Source organism: Rhinolophus sinicus, linkage group LG03 (assembly GCF_036562045.2).
Source record: "Rhinolophus sinicus isolate RSC01 linkage group LG03, ASM3656204v1, whole genome shotgun sequence".
In the NCBI taxonomy this organism is placed as follows: Eukaryota; Metazoa; Chordata; class Mammalia; order Chiroptera; family Rhinolophidae; genus Rhinolophus; species Rhinolophus sinicus.
Window position 1 is genome coordinate 163509494 of NC_133753.1, and position 24294 is coordinate 163533787.

Sequence of the window (24294 nt, forward strand, 5' to 3'; positions counted from 1 at the left end):
GGAAGGTGTCAAGTGAGAAGCAGATAGCTGAAAAAACACTTGGAGGAGAGAAGGGGGCTAGCAATTGAGACTCAAGAGAAGAGGATTCTAGGCAGAAGGAACAGCTAGTAAGAAGGACTTGGAACGGTGGGGAAGTGGGGTGGTGCCTGAAATATTAAATGAACAGCAAGGAGGGCAGTGAGGCTGGAACAGAGGCGTGAAAGGAGAGTATCATAGCTGGACCTGAGGTCAGAGAGGTGATTGGGTGGGAGCCTAGCCAGAAGCCATTGAAAGGACAGGGCCCATTTCTCCAAATATGAGGATAACCTTTTAAGCAAAGTAATAATATAATTATCTGATTTACATTTTAAAAGGATCTCTCAGGCAAAGTAGGGTTGAAAATTGGTGTTGGGCAAGGGAAGAAGGAGTATCAGTTAGGAGGCTTTGCCACATTCCAGATGAGGGAGCAAGGACCCCTTAGACCACATGCTGGTCATGGAGGCATCTGTCTGGAATACATTTACCCTGCTGCTGGCCAAACTCATGTCCTTATGAAGACTTTGCTAAGAATTTCCTCCTCTTGTATTTTTCCCCAAAATGTCTACCCCTTCCTCCCCAAAATGAATAAAGATCTTTTATCTTCATCTCTGTACCCCCATAACATCCTTGACTATTTTTCTTAATTAAAAAACAAACAAAAAAAATTATTTCTGTTGAAATAAATTTAAACTCACAAGAAGTTGCAAAAATAGTACAGAGTTCCAATATACACTTCACCCAGCTTCCCCAATGGTCAATAAGATCTTACATAATAACCATGGTACATTACCAAAATGAGGAGACTGATGTTAGTAAATACTCAATCAGTTTTTACTTGCATCTTAGGTGTGTATGTGTGTATTTCTACAAAATTTGATCTCAAGTATAGATTTGTGTAACCACTACCACGATCAAGAAACAGAACTTGTCCATAACCACAATCTCCCTCTTGCTACCCCTTTGGAGTTAGGCTCTCTCCCCAGCCATAACTCCTGCCAACTATGTTCTGTTCTCCATCATTGTAAGTTTGTCATTTCAAGAACTTCATAGAAATGGAAGCATATAACATGTGACCTTTTAAGATTGCTTATTTCACGTAACATAATTCCTTTGAGACATATTCAAGTTGTGTGTATCAATAGTGTGTTCCCTTTAATTGCTGAGTGGTATTCCATTGTATGGATACACCACAGTGTGTCTATCCATTCACCCATGGAAGGACATCTAGGTTGTTTCCAGTTTGTTAATATTATAAGTAAAGCTTGTATGAACATCTGTGAATAGATTTTTGTGTGCACATAAGTTTTAATTCCTCTAGGATAAATATCCAGGAAGGTACTAGCTGGATCATATAGTAAGTACATGTATAACTTTATAAAAAACTGCCAAACTGTTTTCCAGAGTGGCTGTTCCATTTTGCATTCCCACCAGCAATATATGAGAGATCCAACTGATTTGAATCCTTGCCATAACTTGATATTGTCAGTATTTTTTTCTTATCCTTTATAATAGGTGTGTGGTAATATTTCATTATGACTTTAATTAACCAGTTCCCTAATGGCTAATTATGTTGAACATCTTTTCATGGGCTTCTTGGCCATCTGTATATCCTCTCCAGTGAAGTACCTATTCAAGATTTTTTGCCCATTTCTAGTTAGCTTGTCTTGTTATTGAGTTTAGAGAGTTCTTTGTGTATTCCGGCTATAAGTCTTTTCTCAGATAATGTGATATGGAAATATTTGTCCCCATCTGTGACTTATACTTTCATTCTCTTAACAGGATCTTTCTCGGAGTAAAAGTTTTTAATTGTTATAAAGTCTAATTTATTGATTTTTCTTTTATGGGTTGTTTTTGGTGTCAGGTCTAAAAACTAAGTCATGCTTAGCCCTAAGTCATGAATATTTTCTCCTATGCTTTCTTCTAAAAGCTTTATAGATTAACATGTTGCATTTAGACCTCTGATCAATTTTGAGTTAATTATTGTAAAAAGTGTGAGTTTTAGGTTGAGGTTCATTTTTGTATAAATGAATATCCAGTTGTTCTAATGCCATTGGTTGTAAAGACTGGCCTTTCTTTATTGAATTGCTTTTGCACCTCTTGGCCATACTTGCATAGCTCTATTTCTAGACTTTTGACTTTGCTCCATATCACGCTTTGTTTTAATTGTTGAATTCCTTGTCTCTCTCTGTCTCTCTCTCTCCCACTGGACTTGAAAGCAAGGATTGTGTTTTTCTCAACTCTGCTTCCAGGGCACTTGGCACAACGTCTGTCCCATAGTAAACATACAGTGAATAAAAGTTTATTGAACGAATGAAAGAAACTTGGCTCCTTTGCTTTTTATAAGTGATTGTCCAACTAGTCAGCTTACATTTTTGAAAGGAAGTAAAAAGCATTTTCTCTAAATTATCTGTTATCCTCTCCAGCATTTATTCATTGTCCATCTGTTCACACACTTAATAGCTTTTGATTCAATCAATCAATACATTACTATATTTTGTGTAATATGTACATTAAAGGAACTACGATATAATATCATCTTTATTCTTAAGGAACTTGCATCTCGTAATATAGCATAGTGGTAATAAGAGTGACTTCATGGCTGAGCAAAAATGAGATGAATCCTACATAGCTGTGTAACAGCTGTGTGACCTTGGGTAGGTTATTTCATTTTTGAAGCCTTAGTCAGTTAGTATGTGAAATCGTGACGATAACAGCACATACCTCAGAGAGGTGTTGCAAAGATTAAATTTGACAATGCAGTTAAAACTTTAGTACAGTGTACTCCCAGCACGTGGTAAAGATTTCATAAATGCTATTACAAATTTCCATTTATGGATATTATAAATAGAAATTTTTCTCCTGTTAATATCACTGTAACCAAAATGTTCTTTGAGGAGGACTTGACTGGGCTCCTACAAAATGAATCAAGAAAATGTCCCTGTTCCATCTTGCAACCTAAGTCAAAATTATAAGCCTATCTCAAAACCACTTCCCAGTCAGCATCCTTCTGTTCTCCAGCTAAATCACAAAATCTGATATAAATAAACATGGGACATTTTCAAATTAGCAGTAAGTGCATTTTTTCAGAATTACACCAGTGGAAGGAGAAGTATTTACCCAATAGAGAAATTTGCTAAATTTGCAGGCCACATTTTGATTACAGAGGACTGGCCATCTCCAAAAGCTAAATAAAACTTTCTTCCGCTCTTGGGAAACTAGTTATGCTTTGCAATAGAAACTGCACTTATGTGAATATGATATTCTTTGCAATTATTAATTCCATCTCTTTTAAACATCCTAATGGGCTCTAATGAATTTTCTAATTGTTCTATGTTTTCTGTGAAGATATTATTCTAAGTGCTAATTATAAACAAATACATAAACATGTGGTGTTTTAACACATTTTTCACCCTTCATAAACACTCAATATGTTGTATCATTTCTGTATGTACTTATACAGAGTTTTCTTCTGGAGATAGATAGTAGTGAATAAAATAACAGTAAAATAGAGTTCTGATGCCTCAACACTTTCATTACGATATAGTCAAGGGTCACGGCTTGGAGAGGGCAGCTCTTTGCTGGCTTCTAAGATAGTTCCTAAGCACTTGAGATGTCTATGTTCTGACCCAGGTCTCCTGGGAAGTCCACAAGTACCTTCCAACATGGAACAATTCTATTAAGAAAATTCACATCATACCCAAACAGCGTCTTGTGGGTGACATTTTAGCAAACACTATTTATAAAATCCACCAGAGGGCCAGTGTGTCAACTACAGATTCCCTGAAAATACCACCTTAGTAACCTGTGGCTAAAGCAAAAACAAGTTTATGGCTTATTGCTGTAAGAAAGACCACTCCCTGACTGAGTTGTAGGACCATGTTGCAGTGGAGAAGGAAAAGACAAGATACTTATGAAGTTTGTGGTCTGGTTTAAGGTGACTCTTTCTTTGGTGAGAAGTGGTGTGCAGGAGCTTAAGACTGGGCAACTGTCATGACAAAATTGTTAGGATAGGTGGAACAAGGTGAGATTTGGAAGAGTCTTTAGGAGTGGTAGGTATTAGGTGAACTTCACAGAGATATAGTATCTACGAAGGGATAAGGAGGCTGGCTGAGTGGTCTATTGTTCAAAAAATTGATTTTCCAGAAGTTCCTGAAATAAGTAATAAAGTTATTTTTAACTTCATCTTCCTAAGTAAGGATTACTTGGAATAGTAGTGTCCTGTTTATAAAGCGACAGTGAGCTGTGTGTTGCCGCTGGTTTGGGTTCTCATGAGAGGGATACATATGCCATCTTGTGTGTGAAAACCTCTCAGCCTTCCACTCTCACTATTGACAAGCTCTGGTTCAGAGATTTTCTCTTTATTGATTCTTCTCTTTGGGGTAAGGCATTGATGTCTCTAGGATGCCTCCATTAAACATGATTTCTCTTGAGAGTGGTAGAAAAATGCATTGTTAAGAGTATGGAAAATTAATCAGAAGTTACTGACTATTCAATAATTAAATAAATTATTTAATGATTAAATTATTAACCGGAAGAGGCATAAAAGTAAGTTGTTCGAGGAAGAAGGGATGAGGGGAGGGGGGAGCGGGCTGACTGCTGCCCTGGAGCTCAGGCCATTGCCCCAGGAGGATAAGCTGCTGCTCTGAAGGATGCTGTCGGCTAAGGAAATCATGGCGACTGGTGTGGGTTGGAATATGGATATGGGGAGATGTATGAAAAGAAAACGACCTTCTCATCTTGTGTCTCTAAGAAACACTTGGTATCTACTATTTAGATTCTCTCACGGAGGATTCTTCTCAAGAGTCACTTCCCTTCATCAAGCATCCTCTGGGGTTTTCCCGCAGCGGCTCCTGCAGGAGCATGTGTGTACTGTGGGCTCATGGATACCAACTACTTTTACTGTGATGAAATTCTGGAGTTAAACTATATAGAGGTGAAATCAATTTAATATATACATATAAGCCCATTTGTGTTAAACTCAATTAAATTTACTTTTATTCTGTTTGTTCTAGACTATCATTGTTTCTTTTCCAGTTTTATCCCTTCTAGTCTAAAGGTTTCTCTTAATTCCTTATTGTCTTTCTAGCTGTATTTGTATTTTATATCAGATCTATTTTTTCTCTTCATTTTCTTTTCTCTCCCCAGGAAAACAAATAAACACACACACACACGCAAACACACACACACACACAGAGAAAAAAATATATATATACATATACACATACATACATACTAGGGGTGCCAAAAAATGTATACAAGTGGACACATTGGCCAACATTGCTCAAGCAATAGTTTGCCGTAATCAGAAGTGTCTGGACACTGATGGTAACCACTTTGAACACCTCTTGTAACTGCAGAAGCCAACCATGACTTGTATTCATCTTTTGTTATGGGAATATATTGAGTATTACAATTTTAATTAAAAGGAATTTTCCCAGAGTCTCCTCCAGCTAGAGGTAGATGTGGAGGGACAATCATGAATCCAGTTTTAGATATACTGATTTTGACTTATCTTTGAATTATCTATCGAGTGGAGGTATCATGTGGACAACCAGATACACAAGACTGGAGCTCAGATGAGAGTGAAAAAAAGACAGGCATTTGTACATCACCTACACATAGGTATGTAGGTGTGTTTGAAGCCATGGAAATAGATGATGTTGCCTAGGGAGAGAATATACAGTGAATGAGGGAGAAATGTGGGCTTGAACTTTGGGGAATGACATAAATCAATGCCAAGGAAGAGGAAGATGAGCATAAGAAGGAAAGAGGCAGAATGGGAGCTGCCACAGAGGAAGAAAAATAACAATGGGCTGGATGGAGTTAATGAAACCAAGGAAGAGAGTATTCCAAGTTCTTTACAGACTTAAACCAACAAAAGAACAACAAAGCAAAATCTACACAGCATTTAGATGTGGGAGATTATCAGAGGCAACTTATTCATTTTAACTGAAATCTTCTAAAGGACAAATTGAAGTCTGTGTAATTTTCTTTGTTCACAGACTAAAATGGTACACATAAAATGGAATCCAATTCAATACTAGGACGCTTATTATATTAATGCGTATTGGGAGTTCACAGAATGATTGCAGAAAATTAGGTTTTTGTTTGTTTTTTCCTAAAGAGAACTAACAAATGGATGTTTCAAGTACTCCATCAGATCTCTGTACATAGTGTTCTCTGAATTTCTTTCCACAACACATTTTGAGTGTAACAATTTCAATCTTACTCTCCTGCTGAAAATTTGATTAAAAAAATAATGGAAGCAACAGTATGGCAGAGAAAATGATTATGTAAGATTCTTTCTCAAGTGTTTACAATAAAAAATAAATAAATTAGATCAAGCATGAGTTACACAAAACAAATTACAATCAGCTAAATCCAATGAATAATGAGAGAGAATAACTACTAGATATCATAAAACATGCACTCCTAGGCAACCCACACATAGGAGGACACGCTGAGAGATCCGAAAAAATCAATTAGAAGAAAAAAGCTTTCTGTATTTAGGGGGCAGGTAGAAAATACACCACAAGACCTTCAATAGCATGTTCTAATCAGTCACTGCTCGAGATCTCTTTGAGCTGTTTGGGTCTCAGTTAGGACTCTTCTAGTGGCCAAAGCCCTCATTGAATGTGTGTGTGTGTGTGTGTGTGTGTGTGTGTGTGTGTGTGTTAGAGAGAGAGAGAGAGAAATGTACTAATTAACAAGCACACCCACATACAGTTCCATCAGAGTGTTAATAATGTCAGGTTCTAGGAGATAAGTAACAAATGAATGAAGCACACCCAAGAAGGAAAAACAGAAACAAAAAATACACAAATACAGTGCAAATGACAATCATGAAGTGGCCTTCCTCATGAGAAGGCCTTTCACAATAGTCCTGTGGCTGATAGGAGTCCAGAAATAATAGAGGCCAGAATAAGGGGAAGAAGCTTAGAGCACCTTCTCACACTCTATTGTGCACAGTAAATCATCTGGGGATCTTCTTCAAAATGCAGATTCTGATTCAGTGGGTCTGGGGAGGGGCCTGAGATTTGGATGTAAAACAAGCCCAGGTATTGCTAACGTTGAGGGTCTTTGGACCATATTTTGAGTAGCAAGGTTGGAATAAAACCTAAAAATGGAAGTTTTACCCCAACATGGTAAACGTCTGGGGTAACTGTCTGAGTTGAAGTTGGGGAGAAGACTCAAGACCAACGTAGCAGGAGGAGAATAAGGAAGCTTACTGCGTGCAGGTGCCCAGAGACAGGAGGGTATGTGCAAACACAAACAGCAGGGTTCAACCCAGGGAGCATCCTCCTCTCATAGGAGAGTGGGAAGATCTTAAGCAGCAGCCTCATGCATGAGCCGACTTTCGAAGCTCAACTGTATAAACAGCAGAGGGGTAACATGGCCCTAAAAGCCCAACTGAGCAGGACAAGCAAAATACAATTAGCTTTACATGGACAACAGCTGAGACTTTAAAAAGTTTAGCTTGAGACAAATAAATTCACCTTTGGAACATTGTCTGCTTGGGACGAATGTAAATTTACAGAAGTAAATCAAGGATGCCCAGTTCATTGAAATTAGCAATGGGCAACTACTAACAGCAAAGTAAAGGAATTCCATATTGTGTCTTAATTATCTATCAGCAGAAGATTAGCAAGCCTAGGCTAGTAGCTCTTTGTAATATTGACAACCTTTCAATCCTCTTTTATCCTGCAGGCTAAGGCATACTGTCTACCAGTCATCAAAGAAGGAGAGACTGGAGTGGTTTTCCATACCACAAAATGCATTTCCAACTCTTGACATTCTAAGGAATACATTTAAATTCAGAGGGTTCAAACAAACGTTGTCGATTGAGTCTGCTGGAAAAAATGACTATTTGTTTATAACCCACATTATTTATATTTAAGTTCACATTGTAAAGATAAGTTCCCTAGATCTTACAGTTCCCCCTGCTCCCCATAAGCTCACGATCAAGGTGAGAATTCCCAAAGGTAATTTACAAGTTCCTTTCCCATTCCCACAGGGCTTCTTGTCTGTTTGCCCACATGTACAAAGAAACTGTCAACCACCTCTGCACATGTATGAGGCTTAGGGGAAGGGTAAATCAAAGGTCATTTCCCTGGTTCTGTTCCCCAGGTAAACCATCTCCCCTATACACCGAGGCCTGAGGCAGGCGTACTTTAGGAATATATCTACACATGTACCCATAAAATGTGCACGGCCTTTTTTAATGTTTTCACACTTTATATAAACGGTGCCAAATAACTTAACAACATAGTGCTGACTATAAACACTGAAAGAGTATTAAAGAGTGAAACCTATATGGTTAACATTTATGTAAACTAAAAATACATGCACGCTCTATCAAGCATTGTCCTTAATTAGGGACTCAGGCTGATGGACCATCCGCCATCTAGAACCACCATTGGGGGAAGCAGTATGAATTATGCCCTGGCTCTTAAAGGCTTCCACTCAAAAATGATACACATTAATTACAGTAACATTTCGTTGCCAAAATAAGTTACACAGCCATGCCCTATCTCAAGGGAGCCAAGAAGTGTGATCCTATCTGAAAGGGGGGAAACCAGAAAATCATTGGAGTCTAATGACAACCACACACACAAAAGTTCAATTCATATTTTACAATACAATTATAAGGATGAACATTAGAATGGTTGCCTATAGGAGTCATCGGAACAGAAGTGGAAATGAGGATAAAAGAGAATTAATAAATGAACAAACAAGGACAGGTATTATTACTCCCGTTATACAGATGGGTAAACTGATCATCAGAGTTTTAATGTGTCATTGTGATCCCAAATAGTTGTTGCCAGAGAGGAACTCAAACTCAGGGCTTCTGACTCCACATCTCAGTTCTTGTCCCTTAAGGGCCCTTGTCCCTAGGTCTCAGGGCTACATGCTTTGACAGATAAATAAAAATTAATCAATTGATAATAGATTCCTATCTACATGATGATTTGAACATGGACAAATATTTCTAAATTGGCATTTATTTATTTCATTTGATATTTTAATCAAGGGCTCCCCATATACCTAAAATAAAGCTCTCTGTATTTCCTCCTTGATAAGCAACCTTCATAGCGATTTGGCAAAAAAAGAAGTTGAGAGTAAAATGAACATAAATTAGAATTCTGGCCTTGTCATGTACCAAAACTTTATGACTTTTGACAAGTAATTTAATTCCTTTAAGTATCTTTGACCTCATTTGTTAAGCAAGGATAATAATGACTAATTTGAAGGGGCCTCGTAAAGATTAAATAAGAAAAGGGAACATCACAGAGCCTGGTACATAAAAGTGTTTTAAATACCGAACTTTAATTTTATTGCCCCAATTTTTATAAGGTAGTTTACACTGAACTAATAACCTGTGTTTTTCTGCTCCATCCTACCTGCTATTCATTTGATATTTCCTCTATTTTGCTCACACTATTACTAGTTAACTGTTACATTAACTAGTTATGTAAGGAGTTCACCATGAATATAAAGAACCAAAGTGAAAATCAGTCATTGAGGCCTTAGGTTGATGTTTTAAGCTTCATAGCTCTACAAAAAGGACTGTAGCAAGTAAGTGTACCATTCAGAAACATCCTGTGATGTTGTTTAAATTTGAGACTAAACCCAAATAATAAGTGACTAATCCCTCAAGCTTCTAAATTTTTATTTATTTTTTCCATAGGAATTCTATCCCATTTATTCATCCAGCATAACGAATAAAGATTTCTTCCTGTTTGCATGAATATTATCTAATGTAACCACCAGTTTATTCTAAGAGATCAAAACAGTTTTAAGAAAAATACAATGTTTAGAAATTATGTTTTTCATTGTAGTTTTACCATGTAGTTATGCACTTCCAAATGACATATTGTTACGTTTTATATGATTTTGGAATTTGAGATAATATAAATGGAGCTATATTGTATACATTTTTCTATGACTTGCTTTTCACTCAACAGTGTTTTTGAGAATTAGTCACTCTGATGTATGAATCAGTAGTTCACTCTTATTCACTAATGTATGATTTCCATTTATAAATCTACTACAACTTGGTTATCCATGTTTCACCTTCAGAATAGTGATTCCCTTTGATTAAGAGGCAGAAGATACTATAGGAGAGAGACCCAGAATGAGGGGGGATGGAATATGGATCATGTACTAAACATTTACCATTTCTAAATTGAGTAGAAGTTAATTTTGTTATTCTTTATACACACACACTCATACATACACATGCAGAGGGGGGGAGGGCGGGATAGAGAGAGAGAGCCAAAAAAATGTATACGCATATTCAGAAAAGAAAAAACTGTACTAAAATTGTAATAATATATACCGATAACAAAAGATGAATACAAGACATGTGTATACATTTTTGGCACCCCTGGTGTGTGTATAGATAGATAGATAGATAGATAGATAGATAGATAGATAGATAGATAGATAGATAGATGATAGATAGATAGATAATTCTTTTGTATTTATAAAATATTTTATAATTTCAAAAATTGGAGGGGTTGGGGAGAATGTTGCTCTTTGTTTTCTGACCCAAAAGGCATGGCCATTTCATCAAGGACAAAGCTTCATTTTATATTGGCATGAATGTCACTGGGTGTTGTTGTTTTTTTAATTGTTTCTTTTTTAAAGACTGACCCAAAGTATATGGAGTTAGTTTCTTTCTCCTTCTTTACCTCTGTCATGCCAACCAGATGTGACAAACACATGTGAAACTCATCTGCAGCAGGTTGGCATTTGAACACTCTTCTCTTTACCCCAATAAATTTCCAACCTGCTTACTCTACATATGGCAAAGCCAAGGCACGGAATGGTCACCAACAAACTCTTCCATCAGTAAATATCACTGATGTAAAACTAGCTAATAAATTAAGGCTACAATATAGAAGACATACAAAACATTTGTAAAGCATCAAAATGAGAGTTAGTTGACAAAACAACAGTAGGGAAATTGATAGAGGGGACAGTATTTATGCATTTAATCAATCATTAGATATTTATCAAGTATTTATTATGTGCCAAGCACTGAACAAGGGGCTGAACTCACAAAAATTTGACCCAGGCAAGTATTTCCATTACAGAACTCACTGCATCTTTTTGAATAGCCAGTTTGTCTCAGAGCAGTTGTTTCCTCGGGTAGCGCATGTATCTTACTGCCCAGTGCTTAGCACAGTGGCTGGTTCAGAAAAAGTCTCAGTAAATGTTTATTGAGCCAATCACAAATAAAAACTGCATTGCCCTAGAAATCTATAACTCATGGTTACCTTCCATTTTTTTTCTTGCAAGATGCATTATTTCTTTATTTTTAGATTTTGCCTTCAGAAGCCCCGAACTCTTCAAGCCAGAGTCCTTACCCCATCTCCCATATTCCCAGTGCTTCCACCCTGCACCCCCTCCCCACACACATACTCATGCACTCACAGACAAACTCACAGAAAAGATTTTTAAAATTCCAGTCGTGACCATTTAGAGCGATTAATGAGAAACTGGCGTTTAACAATGGAATCTCAGAAAACATTCCAGGGAATTATTTGCTTCACTGTCTCACTCTAAAGACAGCCTACTGTCCCAGCATTCTTGAACACAGAGATTTGAGAGAGTTAACAGACAGTCTGCATCTTTGCTCATTGCACGAATCCACTTGGATAGCGTAGCAGACAGACGATCTTTGTACAGTTGAAGAGGTCAAAGAAATTAGCAAGAAGGGCAGCTGCCTAGAGGAAGCAAATCAGAGGCAAGGATCTGGAGAACCAGGCTGAAAGGCAGCACCAGGACAAAAGAGAATAACAAGATTGGAAAACTGAGCATGCTTCCTTGTTAAAAAATATTGCAAAGGAGAAAGATTAACATAAAGCCTTGGATTCTAATGGTTCAGGATCTTACGGAGTGTGGGGAAGACTGATAAGGGGTGGGAAGGGGAGATGTTTGAGGGGCAGTGGAGAAGTGTCTCTGTGCTTATTACAGATTTTCTATGGACTGTGTGGAGGAAAAAGGGGCCACATACTAAACCTGACAAGCTCAGGGGAGACCAGCGTGGTGGGTCCTACAAACTTAAAGACTGAAATTAACCACATAGGATGGTCTGAACATAAAAATCCCTAACTAAAAGCGGGTCATGGTGGGTAGTCATGCCCTAGGCCTGTAGCTTCCTTGACAAGGGTCAATCTTTACCTTCTCTGAGCCTGTCTATTGTCTTTTTGAATCTAAGATAATATACGTTGGAATGTCAGAGTAATCCCTTTATCCAGATCCCTCAGGGCACAACCCGCTGCACCAGAGCAGGAGACCACAGAACCCCTCATTGTTACCTTGTTTTCCGAATACCTTCTCTATGTGCTGTAAATGTTCAATATTAACTATCCTGTACCAACTAATGTAAAAGAACTATGTGTCTCTCTGTTTTACTTTTAACTCAATCCCAGAGATTTTTTCGCTTTGCTTTTTCTGCCCCCTTAATCTATCATTAACGGTTTTCATGTAACTCTCCTTAGATCCCCTCTTTTTATTCTAATGTATAAAATTAGCTGCAAAACTGCCATTCTCTGGAGCATTTTCTCAATCCATTGAGATTTTGCTTCCCAGTGATTGTCATCATTTTGGCTCAAACAAACTCATTAAAATTCTCTACAAGTTTGGATGTTTTTTACATCGACAACTGCTTATATCCTGATTTATATATTCTCATCAGCCCTTCAAGAAATAGGGGTCCATACTAGCTGTGGGACTGGTAAAAATACTCTGGATATAAAAATCAGCCATTTACCATTACTGTTCAGAAGACTGGTCATCGGATAATTTCAAACAATGTAGCATTTTCTATAGTCTGCAAAGAACTAAGGAAAATGTCTCAATTTCTGGTTTCCAATCTCTGTTGGTCAAAACCTCAGACCTCAGTCTGGCCTTCAATGATAAATTATTTTGATATATTAAATTTTTATTTATACTAATCTACTAATCTTTTCATTTTAAGTTGATGTCAGTGAATTTGGATATAATTATTAAGGAACATAATTTACCATAAATATCCCTGAACAATCAACAAATGGTTCATTGTGTCTCTGTTTATAAGGTGTTCCCAACCCAACTGCATTATTGACTCTGGAGCCAGAAATTATTTCTTCTATATTCTTCCAACTATACACATCTTTGGATCAAGCTGAAAAAACAATGGGTACTTCTGTGTGATATTTAAAGAACAATCTTGCTGTTCTCATTAGGCCATCAGAGGATATTTTAAGACGTTTTTTACTCTAGGCACAGGAGATTCTGTAACAGAGTGAAATACTCACTCAGCCTCTCTGACACCATCTTGTTCAAGCTTGCATTGTACCCTGGCCTTCTGCCTAATAGCTCTGCTTTAGACATGTTAATCATTAGCGAAATCTATTTTCCCTTCCCTTGACATAAAAGAAGCCTGAACTCTATACTTTGGTAAGATGGACTTGGGCATCTGCTAGGGCTCCCATCTTCTCAGCACATTCTCAATCAATAAACTTTTCCTTACTCCAAACTGACATTTTGAGTTTTGACCTTTCAAGGCGTCAGGCACACGGCTTCTGGACTAGTAATAATACTTCAAAAAATCATATTTTTCCTAGTTTAATCTAAGAAAGACTCATCAAAATCTAACTAACGTGTGCAGGTTATGCATAGAAGCCTTGCCTTTAGCTGGTAGGCCATCTCCTAATGGCCTCCAAATGGCCACATCCATATTATTCCCCCAATAGATCACAGAATCAAACCCATAGGAGTTGCTACATACAATGAGCAAATGCCTGTGCAAGTAAAGACTTGGTTTTCTCTCCTTTTCTGCTCCTGAAAATGACCAAAGCACAATCCTCAAAGTCAACATGCCTCACAGGCTTCTTCTATCAGTCCAATTTCTTTGCTTTCTCCTCATTAATTAAACACATATAAATTGAAGTTCTTAGCACGCCAAGCCCTGAGCAAAGGTGTTACAGCTGTTCTCATCACGGAGTTCGAGAAGACAGAAGATGACCAGGCCATTTCAAAGAAATGAGATTAGGATTAAATTAGGAGAAAGCAGAAAGCACAGTGGGTGCTCTTAGAGGCACCAGCTCTGTGGGGAGGTAGTACACGCTGACAAGGAAAAGATGTCATTGATCACTTTGCACTGCCACTAGTTTCCCTGAAAATATTTTGATACTTCACCTGATTTTGGAAGAAAGTGCTGAAATCAGTTTGGGAAGTCATAGTTGGAAGAACCTCGCAACAGGGCTTTGGGCTGCAACGAGGCAGGAAAATCACAGCACAATGCTTCTTTTCCTTTATCAATAAGCTATATAAGTGGACAATTATAACACAATCTATAAATCAGATGTTCTAATGTCTCTATTTGATAATCTATATGAAATCCAATTCTAATTGAGGTTTATTCCTTTATTCTCTCACCCACAAACATAAATTAAAGGATTAATGACCTTAAAATTGATCTAAGTGACAGAAAAGGCCTTGAAAAACTCTTTTCTCTCCATAAATCCCCTCATTTACTATTTTAAAAGAGGCCCTTTCTTCCCCTGAATAGGTGAAGGTCCCTGCAAGGCTGTGTCCCTCTTTTGTCTAATGAATTACAGAGAGATGAGCCTTGAAATAAGGACAAGTCATAGCTCACCTGAGCTGTGGCATTAAAGAGAAAAGCTGACTTTTAAAAGGAACGTGTGGAATTTAAAAAAGAAAGAATAAAGGATTTGTGATTTTCCAGGCAGATAGTAGATATTTCTCAGGAAAATAGGCATGGAGTTAGTAAGCAAAGCTTGTGTTTTAACTTTTAACAGTCTTTGTTGACATGGTTTCTCCCATTCAATCTCAAGTAGCTCTAAATACTATAAAGTCAACTCTAATATTTGACTACATATACCTTGATTTCCAGACTTCTAGACAAGCATTTTAGTTGGAATGAAGTCAAGGAAAAAGATATTATGAGGAGAGAACACTTTAATACTGCTTTTTTAAAAACATCATCACAAGACCAATATCAACCAAGTCTAAGTTATTTTAGTATTCCCACTGCCAGGGTCAGAGTTAGTCACTCTTTGGATAATGGGAGAAAATCCCTGGTTCCAAGGGCTCAGCTGTAGAATCTGACTGAGGCTGACCTTGGAATCGTTATCTTAATACATAAACCATAAAAATTTTTAAAAATCACAAATTTCCATTGACTGGAAGATATGTAATGTTTTTCATGTCTGCAGTAAAATACAAATGAAAAATGCAAGGAGATGTCAGTTTAGATCTCTCTAGGTTGCTTCTGAGTTGGAGCACAGATTTTCCTGAAGGCATTAGTTCTCTGTCTACCTAAGTGTTACAAGCTTAAAGAGTCCTTTTAAAAATCATCTCTCACTCCCATGCTTTGTTCCAGAAGGTGCTTTTCATTCCAGTTAGGAACTGTTTTGTCCTTCAGCATGGTCATTGAACGCAGATTGCTATGGATGCTTGTAGCAGAATACAGCCTGTCATTATTTCAGAAATCATCAATAGCTTTCAATTCTGATAAGTATCTGAAGTGGCACTTTACTATCTTGCATTGGACTCAAGGCTACATCCCACTCAATCAACTCTGCTGAAATCCCAGTTTTGTTACCTAAATTTTGGCCACCAAAAACAAAGAAAACTGTTATTTCTAACCTTTTTAGCCCCCTAGAAAATATGCATACAGGGGACTTACATAACATGACTACATATGAATCATCTAAAGATTAGATTTTTTTCAACATTTTACCTGAGCATTTCTCCAATAGACTAAGAAAGCCATCACCCTAGCTATCATTTGCCTTCACTACTGATTTAGGTGAAATTGGAGACTAAAATCGAGCTCTGATTTACACTGGTGCCAACTGTAGTCTCACTGTAACGTTGACAGATGTTTTAGAAACTCATCTTTAGTTAGGAAACGCTTTTCTTCTTAGCTCTTGCTGACAGGTTACAATCAGGCTGCATTCCTTGTCTCTTTTCAATATAAGCAACAGGTATACTAACTTTCTTTGTGCCTAGCAGGAATAATTCATCTTCATTACTCCACAAAGCACTCTATACTTGAACAGTCTACAGTATGACTATATGAAGAAAACAAGCAGAAGGGCAAAGCAGATATCTTCTTAGGAAAAATTGTCTTTTCTCTCAAAAGCATGCAACAGTAGAGTGCTTATGAAATAAAAATATATAAGTGGTCTAAAAATAAGCAAACAGTATCTCTCATGCTAAGGCTTTATTTATCATACTGCTCAGAGAAGACAAAATGTAAAATTGGGGGAAACCTTAAAAAGATGCTGATGAACAAAGAAAGCCCTCTGTGTCCTTCCTTTTACCCACCTCAAGCCTCTGAAGTGTCACCTTGATAAAAGCTAAAGGGAAAAGGCAAGATACAAGAATAACTCAAAAAAGTCCCTCCTTCTACCTGAATCAGTCACTTGAGAAGAAAGGAAAGTGAGATAAAAAGCAGATTAATTAAACAGCACCAAGATAAGCTGAATCCCAGAAAAATAGGAATGTGGCAATGCAGAGGTACTCTTGATAAAAAAAGGAAAGGATTCCAAGTGAAACAAAAAGGTCATCAATTTAGAGTAGTATGTTCTATTTTATGATATGCGACCTTTAATATTGATTACAGTCAAAGCTAGATTCAGAAAAATCATTCATATGAATTTCTATTGGTGCCATGGCACCAATACTGTGATACTGTGTGGCTTCTGTAACTCATTCATTCAGTAGACTTAGATTGAGCTCTGGCTTTAAAGGAAATTAAACAGCTGTGTACCCGGCCCTGTACTAGGCCCTCGAAATATAAAGATGTGTAAGAGCAAGGCACTACCCATGAAAAGCCAGCGTCTGGGGGAGGAGGGATTTGAATGTCCAGCCAGCCTGTGTATAATGTTTCCAGAGACTCCTAAACCAGTGATACCTAAACTTTCACATGCATATGAATCACTTGAGGATCCTGTGAAAAGGCAATGTCTTACTTAGAAAATTCTGACAAGATCCCAGATGATGTTGATATTATTGTCTTGGACTACACTTTGAGCAGCAGGCCCAAAATCACAGTTGATTTCAGCCATTTCTACAACAAGAAATGTCGTGGGAACCAGAGGGAGTATTTATGTTACTGTGCTGTGTGTGCTACCTGGGCAGGAGGTCTCTATGACCTGTACATACAGAACATGGCGAATGGCTGCTGTCCATCTTCTCTGAAGTCTGAGGGAATCTACTAAATCGTCAGTAACATAAAAGCTGTTGAGTGATGAGATCAAGTTTCCCCTTGATTGGACATCTTGATATACGCTAGAGTTAGTTTTAAAGTAGATGATAGAATTTCCTTACCTGGATTCTAAGGTGAAAAAATATGTAGATTGCTTTTCTCCTGAAGACTGAAATGGTGATTTGGCATTTAATATTCAGCCTGTTCTGACAGTCTATGAAAAACAAAACATATAAAAATAAATTTCAATGTTTGTTCAATACATTCTTATTACAACCATAAAAACAATTAACCAGTGAGATTGAAGATAATTGGCATACTTAACCAAGATCCTTCCTCTCAATGTTCATACCATTAAAAGAAAATAATCTAAGATTCTAGTATCTTGACAAAAGTACCAAGATAATAACTAGATATGAGAATTAGCTTTCTTAAAAATGTGCTTATTTAAATGTTGATTTAAAGCATAAAACGAAAAAAAAAGTCAAAGGAAATCCTTGAGTTTTTACCCTTACAGCTTGCAAACTGAAGAGAATGCAAAGTTATTCACATCTGCTGTGGATTCAAACTCCTCCCGTTTGCAATAGGACCTCAGTCACTGTCCCATTATCTCCCATCATCCTTTGTATCAAACTTTCACACTCTAACACTTCTTCTCAAGTTAAAGGCAAGCTTATTGCAATTTTATCTTAACAAGTAAAAATTTCTACCCTGTATCCAGATTCCCTTGTAGTGCTGCTACATTTCTCCTCTCTTGGCCACCTTTCTTGAAAGGATCAGTTGCATAGGTAGCTCAGTTGTCTTACTTCCATTTATTCTTATTTTTTAACATCTTTTTAAAAAGTATCAGAACACTACTTTTTAAGAGAAATCTTACATAGAACCCTAAGACAAAAAATAGACAAGAGCACAACTTCACTAGTTGAAAGGGGATGGTGAGCACAAAACCCTCCTATTCAATCTTTGATTTTTGCCTGTCCAGGTAGGCACTGGGCCACTTCTAGAAGATCTGAGGCTCTTAATCATTTGATTAACTCACTAATCCCTACCTCTGCCTCTCTCTAGTCCAAGGAAATTGTTAAGAACATCTACCGTGCTTCCCTGAAAATAAGACCTAGCCAGACAATCAGCTCTAATGTGTCTTTTGTGGCAAAAATTAATACAAGATCCAGTATTATATTATATAATATATTACATTACATTATATTAAAGACCCAGTCTTATAGTAAAATAAGACCAGGTCTTATATTAATTTTTGCTCCACAATACACATTAGACCCGATTGTTCAGCTAGGTCTCATTTTCGGAGAAACATGACAGGAGCTCTTAAAATCAATAGCACTTTCCAGTTGGTGTCTTACTTGATTCTGCAAAGTATTTGATACTACAGACAAGTGTGCAACTATCTACAATTCCTACATATTTGATTCTCTCTCTTCAGTGCCTTTGCACATTCTGCTTCCTCTGTTCGAATCCTCCACTGGCTTTCCATTTCACCTAGATTAGAAGCCCAGTTGGTTTTCATTACCCATAAACCCCTCTTCAATCTGCAAGCCAGTCCCCTCTTCTCTGACCAGATCGCCTCTGCTCTTACGATGTTCTAGCGCCACCACCTGCCTTTGTGTCCCACGTTTACTACAAGTAAACACCTTACCTTGTTGCATTATTTTACTAAGAGTTTGTTTCCCTGTCACATATATAGCTATTGTTTTCTACTAAGTGCTTTTCAAAAGTTGAGGAATTGTATAATCAACCCACTGAAAGCTTGCTTTCTCAGTTCATATGCAGAATATTATTTTATTTGGAACTGTGAGACAGTGTCTGGGCTGTGTCTAGACTGGAAATGGATCCAATGTAGCAAACACTTCAAACTTAGTAATATTCTACTGTAGCATGAAAAAAGTAAAATGCAACAAGAATTTGTTGAGCACGCCTATGGGTTGGTTATATGGGAGATGTAAGGCAAGAGGAGAATACAACATACTTTCCTAACTAAAAATGATTATGGTTGAGTTAATGGTTGGCAATTCAAATTGAGGTGTATTATATCAATTACATGCTGATTAAAGAAAAAATACTGAAAGAATTGGGGTTTTTCTCCCCCTTAAATTTGAGTTTCTGTCATACTAACTTCATTTTTCAGCAAAGATATTCTTGTGCCTCAGAGAAAGAAAAATCACTCTCATTCCAATATTCACACTCTCATTCCAATATTCACAATTCTGGAATAATTTCATTTTTATTTTATTAGGTTATATATGTGTAGGTGTGTAGGGGTGTGTGTGTGTGTGTGTGTGTGTGTGTGTGTGTGTGTGTGTGTGTGTGTGTGTTAAAATTAAGTTAAAAAAATAAGTTTGCAGTATTTACATGATATTAAATTGTAAAATCCTGGCTCACCTCTACCTCCTGCTCTTTTTGTTCTTACATCGTAAGTGAAATTGTTCACCAACTGAATCCAATGGAATAATAATTGCATTTGCTTAAACAGAAGTAGGTCAAAGCCACTCTAAACAGAAAAATAAAGAGGCTGCTAACAGAGGCTGAAGCATAACATCATAGGTATACATTTCTAAACCTAGATTTTTAAGGATAAGAAATAAGTAAGCTTCTAGATACTTTCTAGGGCTGTAAATTAATGCTCAAGAGTTCTGTACACTAGGGGCGCTTGTGGTTTCTCAGATTATGTGTAGTAGTACCAGACTCACATTTTGCTGATACTCTTCCCTCTGCTAACCCAGGGGGAAATGTGCTGTCAAAAGTAAATCAATTCAGTAGCTTGTGATGTACTCAATACTTGTAATTTTGAGTATAAAATTCCTCCAGTAGTACCAAAACCTCAAAACAAATACAACATTTCATGTAATGGATCTCAGATACAGTGGACTCTTCTGGTTATTTCAGTCCCAAATAATTGTACTTTATTCTGGCTTTAAATATAATCATGAACTTACAATAGTTTCCTCGCGTGTCTTTGTCACTTTCACAACTATAGACTTTTTTTTATAGTTTCTTTTGTTTTGTTTTTTTTGTTTGATTGTTACTTTTTTCAGTCAAGTGCCAAGGGTCTTGACATTTCTCCCATGGACCACTCTGTGGTTTTCTCCAGAAATGTTACAAAGATATTTTCTATCACAGTTGAAAAATGAGCAAGCTCAACTGTCCTACTCACTTGCACTTGGCTTCACTTTTGGTTAGAGCATTGCTCCTCTTGTCCGCTCTTGCTTCCCCCGCCCCTATCACTGGCTGTTCTAATCTATAACTCAACCCCACCAACTTCCTGGGTCAATCAACATTCAAACTATAGAATGGAGTTCACCAGCAATCTTAGTCCACCAACAAATGAGTTCAAGAATTTGTCTTTCTCTGCCATGCATTTCACTCTTGAGTTGCTTAGAAGCTCTAGGTATCTGCAGACTCACACATTTGCCATTAGTCCCAACCTACTGTGGCATTAGTGCAGGCATGAGTTTCTATGCATGGCTCTCCCATATCCTCCTAGTCCTGTGGCCCTACAAAAATTTACTGGTTGCTTGACAAACTCTGACACACAGCCTAGCTCTTGCCTGTCCCTTTCTCTGGAGGGCTGGATCTTATTCACTGTACTTCTATCTACTTCACAGACCCCAGCTATAAATGGACGATTGTGTTAAAACATGCCACCATAGTCTATGTGATATAAATTCCAGTGAATAGACTGAACATCCCTATACATTAGAAATGAAAAGTTGCTGTAACCAAGCCCAGGTTAAAGACACCCCTTAAACACGCTACAATGGAGCACTGGCTACCCTCTGCAGTGATCGCCTTTACATCTGATCAAATTCTCCAATCCCCCATTCTCAAAAGTGCTAAGCATCTTCAGCAGTGTCCAGCCTGATTCTGAGAGCCTATCACACTTCACCCTCAAGTCCTTCAGAAACACAGAAATATGAGATGCTGCCTCTAACCTCAACTGGGACACAACACACGCTTGTAGAACTAACAGAAAACACATTGGGTGGCTGCCGTTCCTTCTACTTTAGGTTCTGCTGACTGAGAAGCTTTAGTACCCATGGGAAGAATACCTTCTCTAGGGAACACAAATATGATTCTATTGATTTTAGATCTTGAGAAAACCATTTGTATATTTTGGGCATTCCCTGGTATTGGGATCATTAGTAAAAATAGAAAAAGAAGGCTGCATATTTGCCTGATCCTGACTATCTAGGGGAAATAGGGTGACTGTACACCAAGGGGATATAGGAAGAATGTGGATGGAAACTAGACAGGCCTTTTCACACTTACCCATAGAGAAAATAAAAATAAAAAAAGACAACCCCAGCAATTCCAAAGAGGTGCTACAAGCAGGGGTTAGATCCTTAAGGAATCAAAATTCCTGAGTGAAATCAAATATTAAATGAATAGTAGAGGAAAATTTTTTATCTATAATCTAATGTCATAATTGTCTACTTACATTCTTTTCCTTACATCAGACTTAAACATTTATGTATTTCAACTAAGTTTCTTTTTCTCTCACCATTTTATACAGAGCGTGTTGGTAGTAACTTTTTGATTTAGTCCATAGGTTATAGAATATGGACACATGATTGTGACAAAACCAGAGGAAGACTGGGCGTTTCCCAGAGATCCTGAACTAGGAGTTTCATACATTAGTTGATAAGGCTCTGGGTTTCCTCATTTTGGGGGAGGAGGTAACTGTACCTTGACTATCAAGGTTTATCTTTGCTATGATAGGCTGGAACCAATGTTTGCTATTGAAAATATATACAAAAGATATCCAAAGTGCCAGACTGCATAAAAATCATATTTTTTGGCTACTACATAGTCTTCTGTTGTGGGATTCTCCAATATAAATCTTAGGAAGATACAGGGCCTGTCTCCCTCTACAGAAGCTCAAAGAATTCAGCCTGGCCTTTGAATTGAGAGTTAGAGACACATAGAAGACAGGACTAGAAAAATGCCAATGAGATTGGGCGCTGCCCAGTTCTGATGGCTGCTGCAGGCACACATTGTAGCATTTAGCATTTGGTGGAGCTCGTAGAAGTTTTGTCAAGTGTTTCCAGGTATGTTTTGGGCTGCCTCTGTACCCAGTTCTCCAGTCTTTTTTGTGATATGTAAAGTACTTTATTATATTTTCATAAATCTGTTTTCCACTTAAATCCAGCAAAATCAGTTTCTGTGGAGACCATAAAATCTATCTGGTCATCCTCCTGAGTGCCAGCAAGGCTCTACTTGAAATCACTGACTTGGGTCATTTGTTCCATGCCTTACTTCCTAAAGAATAAGATCTAGTTTCTGTTTCTTGTGGCTTTTAATGTCACCAATTATCTAATTGCTGTTCTCCTTCCCCATTCCTCACCCCGAATAATAATGGCTTCCCCAAATAATAATCCTATGATTATATTTCAATTTGAAAAGAATCATAGTATACAGTATCACTGAAATTATATGCCTCACTTGAGTTTTGAATTTGTTTTGCTCATGACAGATGTTGGTCATTATTTACGTAAAGAACTATGCATCTCCCAGAAACATACAGAATGTATGATATACACATCTGTTATTAAAAATCATGATATCTCTTAAAGAAATGAAACAAAATTCAATTGCAGAGTGAAGAGTGGGTCTTAGACTGGAACAATACAATATCAAATTTACTTTGTATTATATAATAAGTGGTATGTGAAGAACAATATTTATATAGACTTTTTATATGTTATGGTGAATAGTGGTATATAAAGTTAAAAGGCTACAAGTTAGCATACAACTGGGATAAATGTACAGCTTTCATTAAAAAGAAAATTTTCTGGATAACTAAAGATTACCCCTTTAACCACCAAATATTTTCTGTTTCTTGTGGCTTGAGAAGAAACAGAAAATAGTTGGTGGTTAAAGGGGTAATCTTTTAACCACCTTTAACAAACTTTTAACTCTTTTTCATGAAAAAAAAAATCTTTCAAAAATATATTATACAATTTCCCTGCCTTCCTAATTAGATTATATAACACAGAATGTAAACTGTTCTTTATGAAAAGGATCATTTTCATAAACATCACTTATTAAACCATGTTAAAGGGCTATTAAACTATATGAAGCTGTTTTCTACAAGCTGCTGAACTTCTACTTCACTTTAATGCCTTGAGTTTGACATAAAACTTGAAACTCTTACCTGCCCTGCAAGCCCCTTATGATGGAGTCCCTGCCTGCATTTGCATCCTCCTCCCAAGCCACTCTTCGTCGTGCTTATGATATGCTGGACATTTTCTCTAAGCTCTTTCACACCCAGAGACTTCCTATGCTGTTCCTTCTGCTGAAACCTCCTCCAGGTTTCACCTGGCAACTGCTGCTCATCCTACAGATCTCGTCTTAAATGTTACTTCCTCAGAAAACCTTTCCTTACCCCAGAGCCTAGCACAGTGCATATAGTAGACTTTCAGTAAGTGTCTGTGGAATTAATGAGTCACATATCAAAAAAAGTGGATTCCACAAATATTATGGAATAATAGTACCATAGGGCTTTTTGTTTGTAGCAATATTTAAAATCTAAATCTTTCTAAAAACTAAAACAAATACTTATGGAATATATTTAACAGCAAAAGTATAAAGTAAATAGAAATTATAGCTAGTGATCAATTAAACAATGAATATGCAGACATCCACATTCCTTTTTCTTTTCTTCTGTTGTTAAGATAATATATTGACTGAAACTGCTGTACAGATATCAGCCAGAGGAAGGGAAACAAATGGTCACATCTGCATCTGACTTACAGTGTTTAAATAGGGCTTAGAGATTCCCTATGGATGTCAGAGATCCATGCTATCCCCTATCTCCCATTTCTATGGAATTTCTATTCTAATTTGTATTCTTAAAAAGGAAGAGACAACATAATATTACAAAATTGTGATATCCAGGTACAATAGAGTAATAGTAAACAGATGGCAAAATTTGGGAATATTTATGATACAATATTTTAGTCAAGAAAACATAGGTGTAGCGATCACAAGACCTATGTTCTAGTCCCATTTCTTCTAACTTGCTGTGTGAA

At 37.1% G+C, this 24294-nt stretch overlaps 1 long non-coding RNA gene across 1 annotated transcript in view; it reads right to left on the reverse strand.

Annotated features, from left to right (window-relative positions):
- Positions 1 to 24294, reverse strand: part of LOC141570426 (uncharacterized) — a 615584-nt gene that overhangs the window by 262570 nt on the left and 328720 nt on the right. Inside the window, exon 5 of the long non-coding RNA XR_012494434.1 lies at positions 17371 to 17462. This is a non-coding gene — a long non-coding RNA (uncharacterized LOC141570426). The remainder of the gene's footprint in view (positions 1 to 17370; positions 17463 to 24294) is intronic.